General features: G+C 39.7%; 1 protein-coding gene across 1 annotated transcript in view; it reads left to right on the forward strand.

The window, feature by feature from the left end:
* MBOAT2 (membrane bound O-acyltransferase domain containing 2) overlaps window positions 1-15804 on the forward strand; it is a 125642-nt gene that overhangs the window by 232 nt on the left and 109606 nt on the right. The gene's annotated exons all lie outside the window — the stretch shown is intronic.

A 15804-nucleotide genomic window follows, 5' to 3' on the forward strand; every position in this document is an offset into this window, starting at 1 on the left:
GGTTATTGTCCCGGAGCCCCTTGCTCTGGGCTGTCCCCTCCTAGGCGTGCGCCCCCGGCCCTAGGCGGGGGTGGGCACGGCGGTGCCGGCGACAGCCAGCTGGGGAGGGCTCTTTATCTAGACGTGCGCGAGTGCATGCTTGCCACTGCCGTCCGTGGCCGCGGCGCTCGGACCTGGCGACCGGGTCCCGGAGCGGCTCGCGGTGCACATGGACAGGGGTGCAGACAGGGTGCGGAAGGCCGGGGCCGCGAGGCCGGCGTGGGTGCCCTGCCCGCGTGTGGCGCCCGGCAGCCTCCGGAGAGGCCGATGGCTGGGTCCTGGTGTGAAGGGCGCCTCGGAGACGGCGTGGATGGGCGTGAGGGGCCGCACTTTGGGGACAGTTTGCGTCGAAGTGTGCTTTAAGAGAAACCGAGAGGCAACAGTTTGGGGAAGGCAGAGAGGTGATGAGGAAAAGTCAGTGAGTGAATCCCAGGATTCTAGCTGAGAAAGTTGCAACCTTGTGGATTGGAACAGCCACCGTCTTCTTCCTCCAGCCCTCAGGAACGCTTTTGACGACGTCTAGGGAAGGGTGGCATTTAAATGAGGCCAATCGAGTTTGATTGTTTCCAGGGCCTAGGGATTACTGAGAAATAAACTGTATTGTGATGGGAAAAGCAGCGCCATTTTTATTCAGAAAAGAAAGTTTGGGAGTATTTTGCCGTGAGAGTGAGATTTAGAGGAGTTGTTGATGGGGTATATTTAGGTAATGCTCTTGCCCCAGGCTAAAGGTAATTGAAAATTTTACTTGCAAGTGTTTTTAGAGTACTTGATCTAGAAGTGTTTGTGCTTCGCAAGGGATACTGGTTCACTGTCCTTGGCTCGGATGTGTTGCTGTTATTTAGTCTTCAGGGATTTTCATGTATAATACGGGATTCCTCCATGTCCAGACTGCTTTTCATAACAGCAAGCTGGAAAACTAACATTATGATACTAACTGCTTTGTGCTTTACTGTTTTAAATAAAATAGACTTAAGTATGTCGGAATTAAAAAATTCTGCCTTCTGTTGAAATCTGAATTCTTTACTTATATTTCAATCATAACTTTTGGTTAATAAATAGTAAAGTACCTACTCCCCCCACTAACATATCTTGAACAGTAGTTATAATGTGTATCATTCTAATAAAGTACCAGTAGTGAAATTTATCCTTTATTTTAAGAAAATATTCTTCTGTTTATTAATAAAGATCAGAAGTTGGGGTTTTTTTTGTCTTTGCCCTGTGGAGGATTCCCACTGTTTTCCAACCTGAAGTGCAGTGTGTGACCTTTTAGTGTATTACACCTCGGATTTAAATAGGTTGCTGTCAGTGTACTAGAAAATACGGAGTGGGTATTTGTTAAAAAATTTTTCTTGATGAGCAAGGGAGATAGGCTTATACCTTTACATTTCTTTTTGGGAGACAGATACATACTTATATTCTCTCTCTCTGCCATAGACATTCCCCTACCATGATGAAGTATTTTCTTTACTGTGCTAATAAAACTTTTTAATTTATATAATGCTTGTAACCTTTTAAAGTGACTTAATAATAATGAACTCATTTAAACATTTCAGCAATCCAGAGGAAGTCTTTTTCAGTACTGAAATAAAAAGGAGAATCAAGGGAAAGTGACAGGATTTAAAACATTTTTGTCTTTCCTTCTTTATTGGCTAATGGTCTTAACTTGGTACGTTGGGACGACTATAAATTTGCATAGCCACGTATAACCCTGAATTTATATACCCATTTGTATAGTACAGTCATGTGCCACATAAGGTTTTGGTCAATGTGGGACTGCAAATACAACAGTGGTCCCGTATGGTTATAATGGAGTTGAAAAATTCCTGTTGCCTAGTGATGTCATGGCTATGGTAATGTAGCACTGTGCATTACTCACATTTTTGTGGTGATGCTGATGTAAACACACCTACTCAGTTGTCAGCTATGTAAAACTATGGCACATAAAATTATGTATAGTACATAATATTTGATAATGTTAAGTATATTACTTGTTTATAAATTTATTATACTTTTCATTATTGTTTTAGACTGTATTCCTTCTGTTTGTTAGAAAAAAGTAAGCCATAGAATAGCCTCAGGCAGGTATTCCAGGAGGTATTCCAGAAGAAGGCATTGTTATCATAGGACGTGACAGCTCCTTGCATGTCATTGTTCCTGGAGACCTTCTAGTGGGACAAGATGTGGAGGTGGAAGACAGTGATATTGATGATCCTGGCCCTGTGTAGGGCTGAGTTAATGTGTGTGTTTATGTCTTAGTTTATAACGAAAAAGATTTTTTTTTTTTATTTCTTGTACAATGATATGAAATAATATGGGAAATATTCATGATAAATTATTAAGTGAACAATGCAAGTTAAAAACAACAGTTTCATATTTTTTCCCCACCCCCCCTTTCCCGAGTCAGCACCTTCAAGTGTTACCACTCCCCAAACGGTGCGCAATGCACTCATTGTGTAGGCATACCCCCATCCCCTCCCCCACCCCCCACCTCAGTCTGATGTCCAATTGGTGTCGTTCCCAGATTTGTATTTAGGTGATGTTCAGGGAAACCAATTTTCTGGTGAGTACATGTGATGCTTGTTTTTCCATTCTTGGGATACTTCACTTAATATAATGGGTTCCAACTCTCTCCAGGAGAACCATAGAGATGTCGTATCTTCATCATTCCTTATAGCTGAGTAATATTCCATGGTATACATATACCACAGTTTACTAATCCAATCATGTATTGATGGGCATTTGGGTTGTTTCCACATCTTTGCTATTGTGAATTGTGCTGCTGTAAACATTCGGGTACATGTGTCTTTGTTACAGAATGACCTTTTTTCCTTTGGGTATATGCCCAGTAATGGGATTGCTGGGTCAAATGGCAGGTCTACTTGAATCTGTTTAAGATACCTCCATAATGCTTTCCACAGGGGTTGCACTAGTTTGCAGTCCCACCAGCAGTGTATTAGTGTTCCTGTCTCTCCACACCCACGCCAACATGTGTTGTTTTGGGTTTTTTTGATAAAGGCCATTCTCACTGGGGTTAAGTGATATCTCATTGTGGTTTTGATTTGCATTTCCCTGATGGATTAGAGATGTTGAACACTTTTTCATATGTTTGTTAGCCATTTTTATATCTTCTTTTGAAAAATTTCTATTCATGTCCTTTGCCCACTTTTTGATAGGGTTGCTTGATTTTTTCTTGCTGATTACGAAAAAGTTTTTTAAGTAAAAAAAATTTTTTAATAGAAAAAAGCTTACAGAATAAGAATATAAAGAAAGAAAATATTTTTGTACAGCTGTACAGTGTGTGTGTTTTAAGCTAAGTGTTACTACAAAAGAGTTAAAAAAATAAAAAATCTATAAAGTAAAAGTGTTACAGTAAGTCAAGGTTAGTTTATTATTGAAGAAAGAAGAATACTTTTTGTAAGTCTATGTAGCCTAAGTGTACAGTGTTTATAAAGTCTACAGTAGTGTATAGTAACATCCTAGGCCCTCACGTTCACTCACCACTCACGGACTGACCCAGAGTAACTTCTAGTCCTGCAAGCTCCATTTGTGGTAAGTGCCCTATGCAAGTATGCCATTTTCTATCTTTTATACCACATTTATATTGTACCTTTTTTATATTTAGGTGTGTTTAGATCCACAAATACTTATCATTGTGTTACAGTTGCCTACAGTATTCAGCATAGTAACATACTGTACAGGTTTATAGCCTAGGAACTATATGGCTTAGGTGTGTAGAAGGCTATACCATCTAGGTTTGTGTAAATACAGTCTATGATGTTAGCACAACACCGAAATTACCTAAGTATGATTTCTCAGAATGTATCCCCATCATTAAGCGACACAAAACTGTATTTGAGTTGTTTCTTTTCTCTAAGCCAGTGTTAAGAATATTGCATTAATACCATGGAGGTCTTAACTTTTCACAGTGACAATCAGTTGTTTCTTTGAAGCATCTAAGAGATCACTTTTTGTTGATGAAGCTCTTGGAATCAATAACAGCTCATTTTGTAAAATTGGATGAATAAATATTTAGTTATTTTAGAATTGAGCACAGTAGGGCATTTTTATAACACATAAATAATTTAGTCAAAATTAAGAGAAAACCTAAGAATTGGTTGTAATCAAATAGTGTGCTTCAACAGGAAAAAGACAAATCAGGAAACGAAAAGTGTAAAAATATAACTTGTTAGTATGTTAATTTGGTATGTGCTAATTAACAATGTTTTGAAAAATTAGGAAATTTTAAAAGCAGTTGTTTGATGTCATAGGAAGAAAAGGACTTCAGGGTAAGAAAAAGTTAACTTTATGAAATGATAGAAACTATTGGTATGTATGGCATATAAGAATGCACCTTGTAGGGCAAGGTAGCAGAGAAAGGAGGAAGTGTTTTGCAATAAGGCTGAGACCAATGAAGGAAAAGGAGCAAAAGATGTTGCCTTAGGCTCCTAGTTTGTTTAATCTTTAATGAGAATTCCAGACTGACTTGAGGTAGCCATAGTATTTGTTTAGTAGGCCTTAAATTTAAATAAAAATATAAAATCTATTATCAAGTGAGGTTACCTGATGTTTTTTAAGACAGGAGTTCTAGCATCTGATGTTTTCCCCTTTGTTGGCCTTGCTTTCCAGATGATGTTATTTCTAGGGTAAAGTTTAGTAGGTGGTTATGATTAAAGGGATATATGAAGAGTGGGTTTTGAGGAAGGAATTGAACTAAGGGAGAGCTGTGCCAAGAAAAGGGCCTACCTAACATGCTACTTTGAAGATACCAGATAGCATTAAACATAACTGTGTTTTTTTGTTTTTTTTTGAGACACCCTCTCACTCTGTTGCCCAGGCTAGAGTGCCATGGTGTCAGCCTAGCTCACAGCAACCTCAAACTCCTGGGCTCAGGCGATCCTCCTGCTTCAGCCTCCCACGTAGCTGGGACTACAGGCATGCACCACCAGGCCCAGCTAATTTTTTCTGTGTATATTTTTAGTTGTCCATATAATTTCTTTCTATTTTTAGTAGAGACGGGGTCTTGCTCTTGCTCAGGCTGGTCTCGAACTCCTGAGCTCAAATGATCCACCCGCCTCGGCCTCCCAGTGTGCTAGGATTACAGTCGTGAGCCACCGCTCCCAGCTGATTGTGTTCTCTATTAGTTGCTGATGTGCTAGATTTTTAAGACTCCAAAGCAAGTACCAAAATGAAACAAGAGAGAATATTTGAATGTCCCAAATCAACTTAACTTTTAGAGTGTTTTTTCCCCAGTTTTAACATATCATATGTTCTGTTACATCCCCTCTTCCTCCCTCTCTTTGTGTTGTTTTTAACCATTTTCTGTCCATATTTCTTATGATGCTGTAATTACTACTAAGAAACTGGTTTAAATTTCCCTAGTGATGTGATATCCAGGATGGCATGCTTGGCAGAGGCCAGTTTAGGGCTGAGTTTGGCCTGTATAGAGTCATTGAACAGCCCTGTTTTGGGGCATGAGCCATTGTTTTAGACATAATATGCTGAACTGTTTGGGCAGGGAGAATCAAGGTACTTTGAAAGGTTTGGAGGAGGAAGAAAAAGATGGGGGAAGGAGGAACTGTTATATTACTAGTCCTGCAAAGTCAGGTAATAATTATAATGCCTAACACTTTACAGCTTTCAAAGCTCTTTCACATACCTTATATTATTTAATCAAATCCTCACAACACCTTGTGAAGTCAGGTAGAACTCATGGTATTTAGCTTCAGGTGTGTGTGTGTATGTTATTATACATTTGAATAAAAAGGTCAATTTTAGTTTATAGTCTTAACATGTGGCAAATATTTTTGGTAGATCATTGTTTTAGATCTGGGTTGTCAACACATTTTTAGAGGGGGAAGTAGACAGCAAGAACTTCCAAAGGCCCCTGAAGTCAACACTGAAGTGCTGGTGGTTATGGTTGAAATAGGAAAAATGGGGTGTGTTTGGGGGTGTGTTTGGGGGTGTGTTGTGTGACAGAGAAGTGTGGAGGCTTATGAAGTCCTTGTTTCCTTTTTGGTCAGTTTGTTGATTGACCTTTTCTATATACCTTCACTCCCCCGGGGAGGCCTAACCTCTGCTGCCCACCCATGGAAAATTGTCTTCCATGAAACTTAGGGGCTGAACAGCAGGACGTGAACAGTGGGGGTGGGGGGCCAAGCAAAGCTTCATCTGTATTTACAACGTTTGCTCCCCCATCGCTCTCATCACTGCCTGAATGCCCGTCTATGCACTGCCCGCCCCCGCATGGAAAAAGTGTCTTCCATGAAACTGGTACCTCGTGCCAGAAAGTTGGGGACTGCGGAGACAACCAATGAAGTGAAATAATGTGTTAGGGAAAAGAGTAGTTTATTTAAAACATAAACTACTTTAATTGTCCTACAGGTCTGTACCGTGATGAATCCCATTTTATGGATGAAGGAATAAGTGAGGTTCTCAGCGTTAAGCCTTTTAAGAATATGACTTTTTAGGAGAAAAAGGTGAATTGCAACAAAATAAGCAAATCAAAAGTTTATTTTATTTTAAACTTGCCATTTGAATGCTCTAGGTTTAGGACATAAATATTTAATTCATTTGTCTCTCCTGTCTACTTTTTACACTCGTAACGAGCATAAGTCTTCTTGAGAACCCTGAAATACTGACACAGTCTGTTGTGGAAGATTCCTTTTTATCAGGAAGGCATATGGGACTAAGAATCTTGAATCTGTATTTTAGGTCCTGTCAGTTAACAATTTTAGATATGTCACTTTACATAAATTAGTTTCCTCCTATGTAAAATGTGTTTTGGGCTTAGCTTTAAAATTATGTGATTCTGTGTTTGGCTTATTAGCTGATGAAGCTTCTCCAAATTCTTTTTGGACTAAGTTGGAGGGAAAATAAATAAAAATTTAAGGGAAGAAAGTGACTACTAAATTTTGAAGAAATTTTCCAACAATAAAGAGTTGAAACTGCCTCTCTCTTTAATCTGAAGCAACTAAGCAAAAAAAATCACATGCCCTGACAATTGCAGTTAATGTAGGTTTGTTTCTCTTATTCCATTCCCTCTATGAATGGGAAGTAGTAGGGCAGTGGTATAGTGGAAACGGCACGATTAGATCTGCAGCCAGACTCTGCCAGTCTTGTGCTGTTTGGCAAATTACTGTATTTTTCTTCAAGTCTCAATTTCCTCATCTATAAAATATAAATGACAACAAATAGTACCTACTTGTAGGTTATTGTGAAGATTAAATACATAACCTATGTGAAATGCCAGGCTACTAGGAGATGTTCATTGCACAATCCCTTCCCTTTTACAAATTATGGAATACCTGGAATTTATTTATATTTTTATTTTGAGAAGTTAACATCTGTTCATATGTATTCCATTTTTAATCTGTAGGACTTCCATTTTAGGAAGGGAAATACAAGGTTCAGGTTTAGTCATATGCCCACACAGTGATTAAACTAGGATTAAAGTCTAGTTTTGAATTTGGAGTCAAAAGTGGTTTTTCTGCTTCGTTACTGCTTGAAAAGTTCTTTGTCTCCCTGCTTTTTTATGCTTCCTATGTTACTGCCTGTGTAGGTACAGATAACCTTAGTTTCTGCTTATCGGGTCCGTCAGGGCCGACTTTCCAGGGAGATAATCGAAACAACTCACGCACAGCAGTTTTAACAGTTGGGATTCTACGATAATAAACTTGGTAAGAGTCCTTCAAAATAAAGCAAGCCATAAATATGACCCTCAGCACAGTGATCATTTAATGATGTTATGAATGGCATGAGTGAAAGTAAAGTCAGGCTTTATTTACTCAGTATGTTGTGTGTGTAAAGGGGGCAGGGCAGCTGATGTGTGGACAGAATAAGGATTCAGGAGACCAGAAGAGGCATCAAGGATGTTGCTTATCAAAATTCTAACCATTCTTCGAAATCTGTATCCATTGCACCTTGCATGTGATTTATTTTCTGAAGCTCATCTGATGAGTCTGCTTCCTTATCTGCAAGAGTGTTTTGGATTTGCCATTGTTCTGGCATTTGTGTTCTGCTTACTGTTATGTGTATCATTCAGGACTCTGGTAGGAAATAGATTGAACTAGGTAACCTCTCTCTCTTCTAGCTTTTTGAAAATACTCAATAAGTTATTGTTAACTTTAGTCACTCTGCAGTGCTATGGAGCTCTAGAGCTTAATCTTCCTATCTAGCTGTAATTTTGGATACATTAACCAACCCTCTCCCTATCCTTCCTTCCCCCTACCCTTCCCAGGCTCTAATAACCACTGTTTTACTCTCTATTTTAATGAGTTCAACTTTTTTTAGCTCCTGCATGTGAGTGAGAACATGCAATTATGTGCCTGGCCTGTTTCACTTAACATGATGTCCTCTAGGCTCATCCATGTTGCCACAAATGACAGGATTTCATTCTTTTTTATGGCTGAATAGCATTTCATTGTGTCTGTATACCATATTTTCTTTATCCATTCATCTGTTAATGGACACAGAGGTTGATTCCATATCTTGGCTATTGAATAGCACTGCAGTAAACGTGGGGGTATAGATACCTCTTCAACAAACTTATTTCCTTTACTTTGGATACATACCCAGGAGTAGGATTGCTGGATGATACGGTAATTCTGTTCTTACCATGAACTTACCTTTGAGAACGCTGTCTGATAGGCTTAGAATCTGAAGGATGGCTTGTTAAACCCTCCACCCCCACAGACACTCACACTCTTTCCAGACATGCTAAGTAAACTCCCCAGAGCCATGTACCTAGAAGTGGTGAGCTGGAGTTAAATCCTGGCTTGCTGCTGCTTGAAGTACTTCCATACTCAATTATTTAAAATTTTTCTCAATACGTTTTCCTACCTTTTAACTCCTTCCCTTTGATTAAGCTATTTCTTCTGCCTGAAATCTCCTCTGCCCTTTTTGGCCTGGTAAATCCTTATTTTTCAATGTTCAGCTAACACCTGTGCCTCCTTGATGAAGTGTTTTTAAGATTTGTCGCATTGTTTCTTGTCACTTGACTCCCTTCTTGGGTGTCTTGCATGTATGATGTGCCTGTGCATGCTGCACATACATACTCTTCAGTGTGTACGATACTTCTGCCTCAGGCTGCAAGCATTCCAGGTGGGCTAATAACTTGGCACCCCTTCAAAGGGCTGTTTCTTACATCCTGTGCAGCATTTCAGGATAATGAGGCCAGTGCCATGGGGAAGCACTGAGAGAAGAGATACGGCTGGTAGTCCTGCTCTGCCTCACTCCTTGGCTCTGGACTCTAACCCGCCCGTCCCGTTTCTGCAGAGCAGAAGCCCAGTGTCATCTATATCTTTCTTGGGAAGGAGTTAATGGGAGCGTTTCCTGTGGGGTCCTTGCCCCTTTCCACTGGCTTTTCGTCAAATGTGAGTATCCTTCCAACTCCAGGAAGCAGTGGTACTAGAATCTTTGCTTGGCTACCGTGTTGGTTAGGGCCTTCGGATCACTTGCTTCCTGCCCCTCTCCCACTTCAGTCTGATGTGACAGCATCTGGAGCATTTAATTTTTTTTGTTTACTTTATAAGTCTCCCTACCAGGCTATAAATTCCTTAAGAATAGGGGCTGCTTCTTACTCATCTCTGTATCCCTTCTGCTTAGGGCCATTCTTGGCATAGAGTATGTGGGACTAGAGTGATGACGAGCATAGACTAGCTCAAATTCTGTCACTTGTGAGCTGTGTGCTCTCAGCAAGGTACTGACCTTTTGTAAGCTTCAGTTTCCTTGTCTATAAAATGTGGCACATAGTAGGCCACACCCAGAAGGGTGTGGTTATCATTGAGGAGATGATGCAAGCAGAGGGCAGAACAGGTGCTTTGGGTATTATGGACTGTTTAGTACTTTTCCAGGGGTTGGGGAAGACACGGTATTGTATAAGACTTCAGCCCATCCTTCACATCCTTCAGAGTCTAGTAGAGCATTTTCAGTCATCTATTTTACAAGTATTTTAGTGTCTAGTGTACTCCAGATGGTGTGTAAAAAAAACCTACAGGGCACAACGAAGAAAGTGACTGCAGTCCAATGCAGTGAATTTCAAACTCGAAACACTGCAGCTCCTTGAAGGGGGTAGCCTGGTAGAGAGAGGCAGGTCCTGCCAGAGGAGGTTAGGAAAGCCAGGTTCTAAGGGGTGAGGTCTGGTGGGGTTGGGCTGAGTGTTTCCAGGGGTCTTTTCCTGGGAACTCTGTACTTTCCCCATCTTCCATTGGTTCTCCTGTTCTCCTGGGCTAGAAGGCAAATTGGAAGCCAGGGAATCAGTGGAGGCCCACTTCACTGGCTGAGGAGCTGCTCTGCTGACTGGGCTCCCAAAAGCAGGTTTTGGTCACTATGACATACTCTCTCTGGCAGCTAGTCTGTGTCTCTTACTGGCTGTGGAGCCTTGAGCATTAAGATGTCTACCAAAGGCCGGGCGCGGTGGCTCACGCCTGTAATCCTAGCACTCTGGGAGGCCGAGGCGGGTGGATCGCTCGAGGTCAGGAGTTCAAGACCAGCCTGAGCAAGAGCGAGACCTCGTCTCTACTAAAAATAGAAAGAAATTATCTGGCCAACTAAAATATATATAGAAAAAAAAATTAGCCGGGCATGGTGGCGCATGCCTGTAGTCCCAGCTACTCGGGAGGCTGAGGCAGTAGGATTGCTTAAGCCCAGGCGTTTGAGGTTGCTGTGAGCTAGGCTGACGCCACGGCACTCACTCTAGCGTGGGCAACAAAGCGACACTCTGTCTCAAAAAAAAAAAAAAAAAAAAAAAAAAAAAAAGATGTCTACCAAAGGAGAGCACAGCAGATGTCTCTTGGGTAGAAGTAAGTGATATAAACCTTTGTGGCTGACTTTTATTTTCTTCAAGTAGATTACTTAAAAGGATGCTGAAGACATGCAGAGTATTGGAGAAAATGGGGGGACTGTGGCTGATTATTCAAAAAGAAAGGAAGATAACTATGGGAGGTACCGGTGTTCTCAGCTAAATGATTACAGTGTTAGGTGTTAAGGGATAGTTGGAAAGAGAAGCTTTATCAGCGTTTTTATCAAAAGATTCAGATGGAAGAAGCCTTTAGATTACACAGTTGTCTTTATCCATAAAGCACAAAGTACTGCCACTTTTAGTGTCCTGCCCACTCCCCTTTAGTAGGGCCTTCCAAAAAGATTCTTTTGGAATATATTCCCATCCCCCATGTCTTGTAGCTATCCCATCCAATCCAGGGCAAGCCTGGCTTTTGGCTAACAGCAGGTGAGTCATCAGCAGATCCTCCCAGGGCTGCTCAAAGGAGCAGGTAAACTAGTGTCCTTGTGCAGTGAGGAAAGCTTTGCTGAGCCAGGGGGCTGTTGTGCACCACACTCCTGGAAAGTCCCAGGCCTCTGACCAGCTTGCCTTGCTCCTGTCTAAGCATTGAACAAAGATGTAACACTGTTTTAATCCATAATTCTGTATAAACTTCTTTAGGTTTTGGAGATTTTCTGTGCCAGACTCGGTGTTTGTGGAAGGTCAGAGTTATAGACAACATATAATTTTAGTTATATTTAAATTGTTCAGTTACATGTACAATGTATATTAAAATAAAATAGATAGCTATGTGCTTATACAAACAAAAAATTCTGACTCCTTTTCTTTCTGAAACTAAATTATAGGTAGAACTACAATACATAGGTGAAAGACATCCAAGTGATACTCGTTAAAACTGAATGGAGAGAAGGAGGCTCTGCCTTTTGCAAAACCACTAGTTTCAAAACTACTTGTCTACTGGGTGCTCAATAAATAGTAATTAAAATGGAATGCATCTAATTTAACAATATTAAATTTTAAGATGTAAAGACCTGGTCTAGAAATTAATTGTATGGATGTAAAATTGCCTGAGACCAGCAATTTTTTTTTTTTAGAAACAGGGTCTTGCTTTGTCGCCTAGGCTGGAGTGCAGTGGCATGATCATAGCTCATGCAGCCTTGAACTCTTGGGCTCAAATAATCCTCCTGCCTCAGCCTCCAGAGTAACTAGGACTACAGGTGTGCACCAGTGCACCTGGCTGATTTTTTATTTTTTTGTAGAGATGGGTTCTCCCTGTGTTGCCCAGGATGGTCTCAAACTCTTGGACTCAAGCAATCCTCCCGTCTCAGGCTTCCAAAGTGCTGGAACTACGGGCATGAGCCACTGTGCCTGGCCCAGCAATACATTTTATCAATAATCCTTGGGAGTTTTTATTTATTGTTGAATGTTGCTTAGCTAACCAGGTCATGGGGTTAGATAAGTAGCTTAAGCCAATATAAATTCCAAGTTCAAATGCCTAGAGGGTACTGGGCAAGGAACATAAATGAATGTAAATGTAGATGCATTAATTTTCTGAGATGTGGACAGGATGACTATACTGAAAGCCCATGCCCAGTCTAAAGGGAATGCCCCTACTCACTTTTGCTAATGCTTGCTGTAAAGGAATGTTGGCTTGGTACTGGTGAAGCTGATTTTTCAAAGGAAGATGGGAATCTAGATTTTTTTGGTAAAATTAGGATTATTAAAACTTTGGCTGTAATTTTAAGTTTTCTTTTTCTTTTTCTTTCTTTCTTTCTTTCTTTTTCTTTTTTTTTTTTTTTTAGCCCTAACAACATATCTAGGCCAGATTTAGCTTATTGGCCACCAGAAATTAGGTAGCAGTGTCTAGTAAAGTTTTTGGTGGTCGGTCTAATCTGAAGTACACTGTTCTGTTCTGAGACTTAAAAGGAACATTGACAAATGAGATTATAATCAGAGCAGGGCAGTGAGGACTACAGAATGCTTGGAAGCCATGTCAGGCAGTAGTTGAAAATGCATTACTTAAAATTTAGTAATTTTATCCTTAAATTGGTCAAGAGTATCCAATTAAATTTTATTTGACTAGTTCTTTTCATTTGGGGGAGGATCACATCTTGGCAATAATCTTGAAAGTTAATACCCCATTAAAGTGGAAGGTTGGAATTTCATATTACTATCATTTTATTCTTTTTGCAGACCCAGTGTTACTATTAATTGTTCTATATTGTCAAGACTATTTTATGGTGTGGGGCATTTAAATAAAATAAGTCTAGCTAGTGGGGAATAAAGTAATACTTGGAAAGGTCTTAATTATAAGCTCCTGTCAATATATTCTAGAGTATATATTGATTTTTGGCCACACTGTTTCATCTTGTGATAACTGTTCTGACTTTGGAGTTTAAGTTTAATCTTCAGCATGCTTTGCTGTGAGTGTTAGCATGCCTTTTCTAATACTAGGACTGACACAGCTGTTCATATTAGCTATACCCCAGGAATAGAAGTGACAGAGATTTTTGGTGTCTGAGTAGAGCCAAGAAGATGGAGGTAAAGGAAAGTTTAGCTGGTACTTAGTATCTTTGGGGATAGTTAAGAGGTCCTAAGTATAAGATTATAATTCTGAGTGCTATAATTGTAGTCCCTGAACATTTCCTGTATGACGAGACTAGTAATGTCTTCGCCTTTTGTTCTTGGAAAACATTTTTAAAGCCAAAATTTCCAAGTTTACCAAAGAATATATTTTTAAAGCCAAAATTTCTAAACATTGAGCTTCAGCCTTCCATTAGACTTGAATGGAAATTCTGATATAATATGAAAATTGAACAGTGGAGTTTTAGGTATTGTTGAACTGTATGTATGTTGCAATTTTTATATGGATTGGAGGGATTCATTTCTAAAGATGTAGTTTCTTTTTAAGGTATAGAAAATATAAATTAATGGAGACATATGTTCCAAAAAGGTTTTTGGCATAGACTCAGACTTCATAGGACTATAAATAATCTATAAAGTAATTATTTTTAAGGAATATTACATTGGATAGGAAACACTTGAGTAGATTTAAAAAATTCTACTTAGAGTATTAAAGATGAAAGGATGTTGGGACCATTTCCACAAAGACAAAATACACTAGAATAGTGCCAGAGGCTGGTCTTAGTTTGTTTTCCTTTTTGTATTAGTTTTATTGAAAGTAGGAACCACTAGAAAGTAATGTAAATATTAAACTATTTTTCATTATTTTGTCCCTTACTTCCAGATTTGGTTAATGAGTGATATTGGAGTTTTAGTTCTTATAAAAAGGAGAAAGGTAGTACATACAAGTCAGTGTGCCTTTGCTAGGTTGGTAACATAGGTCAGCAAGTAAATTAGCTGTCTTTGTTATTCAGTAAACAGTGTAACAGGGCTAGGTACAAAACATGAAAGCCAGATGTTTTATGTATTACTGTAAGATTATTACCAAAATCAAGACCCTTCGATGAAACTTGGAATCAAGTCGGCTATGTAGTAGTGGTATAGAGGACAAACCTTTAAAAACGTGGCATCATTCTGAGAATTGTAGAATTAGAAAGTTTTATAGTCAATGTTGGTGATTGTAGAACTTTTTTTTAAAAGGAAACTTGATGGGTTATTGGAATCACTTTAGATGTTGGGAATTACCATTTGGTAGTAAAGATAGAAAGGGATAAGTAGATATTGTTTATTGAATGTGTGGTATAGGCCAGATCTTTTATTAGGCCCTGGAGAGATACAAAGATAAGTAAGAGCTGATTCTTGCTCTTGAGCTTCTAGTCTAGTGGGAAGAGAAAGACTGATAAATACTAATATTTACAGTGTGTAAATGTGTGTCAGAAGACAGATATGTTGGAATTATTTTGGATAAGGCTGCTACAACAGAAGTCCCACAATAAATCAGCGAATTTAAGATGATAAAAGTTTATTTTTCTCACATAACGGTTTTGATGTACAGTTTCACTTTCTGTGGTCAACTGCGGTTCAAGTTATTAAATGGAAAATTTTAGTTGAGTGAGACAGAGACACCACATTCACATAACTTTTATTATATTATTATGCTTGTTCTATTTTATTATTAGTTATTGTTGCTAATCTCGTACCGTGCCTAATTTATAAGTTAAACTGTACCGTGGGTATGTACTTAAAGGAAAAAGCAGTATACGTGAGCTGTGGGGAAAGTATCCAACCTTATGTTACAGTTCTCATGATATTAACAATGGCTTGGCCGGGCGTGGTGGCTCACGCCTGTAATCCTAGCACTCTGGGAGGCCGAGGCGGGTGGATCGCTCAAGGTCAGGAGTTCGAGACCAGCCTGAGCAAGAGCGAGACCTCGTCTCTACTAAAAAAAATAGAAAGAAATTATATGGACAAATAAAAACATATATAGAAAAAATTAGCCCGGCATGGTGGCGCATGCCTGTAGTCCCAGCTACTCGGGAGGCTGAGGCAGTAGGATCGCTTAAGCCCAGGAGTTTGAGGTTGCTGTGAGCTAGTCTGATGCCACGGCACTCACTCTAGCCCGGGCAACAGAGCGAGACTCTGACTCAAAAAAACAAACAAACAAAAAAAAACAAAAAAAAAAAAACAATGGCTGGATGCTTTCCCAACAGCCGTCATATACTAGCTTGTATACTAGTTCCGTGCTCTCCGTGGTTTCAGGCATTCACTAGAGGGGGAGGGTCTTGAAATATATTTCCCACCCCGATAAGCAGGGACTACTGGAAGTGGTCCACATCAATAGGTAGTTCTGCTCCACCTGTCGTACAAAGACCTATATTCCTTTTGATGCTCTGCTCTGCTACCTGCGTCTCATTGTTATCAGCCTCATGGAGCCTGGTAGGGCAGTGTTCCTTCAGCTTGAGCTTGTGTGAATTTCTGATTCAGTAGGTCTGGGTTGGAGCCTGATAATTTGCATTTCTAAAAAGTTCACAGGTGATGCTATTGCTGATGAGTTCCATCCATCTAGCAGGCAAGAAGGGTAAAGA

Source organism: Eulemur rufifrons, chromosome 19 (genome assembly GCF_041146395.1).
Source record: "Eulemur rufifrons isolate Redbay chromosome 19, OSU_ERuf_1, whole genome shotgun sequence".
Taxonomy (NCBI): Eukaryota; Metazoa; Chordata; class Mammalia; order Primates; family Lemuridae; genus Eulemur; species Eulemur rufifrons.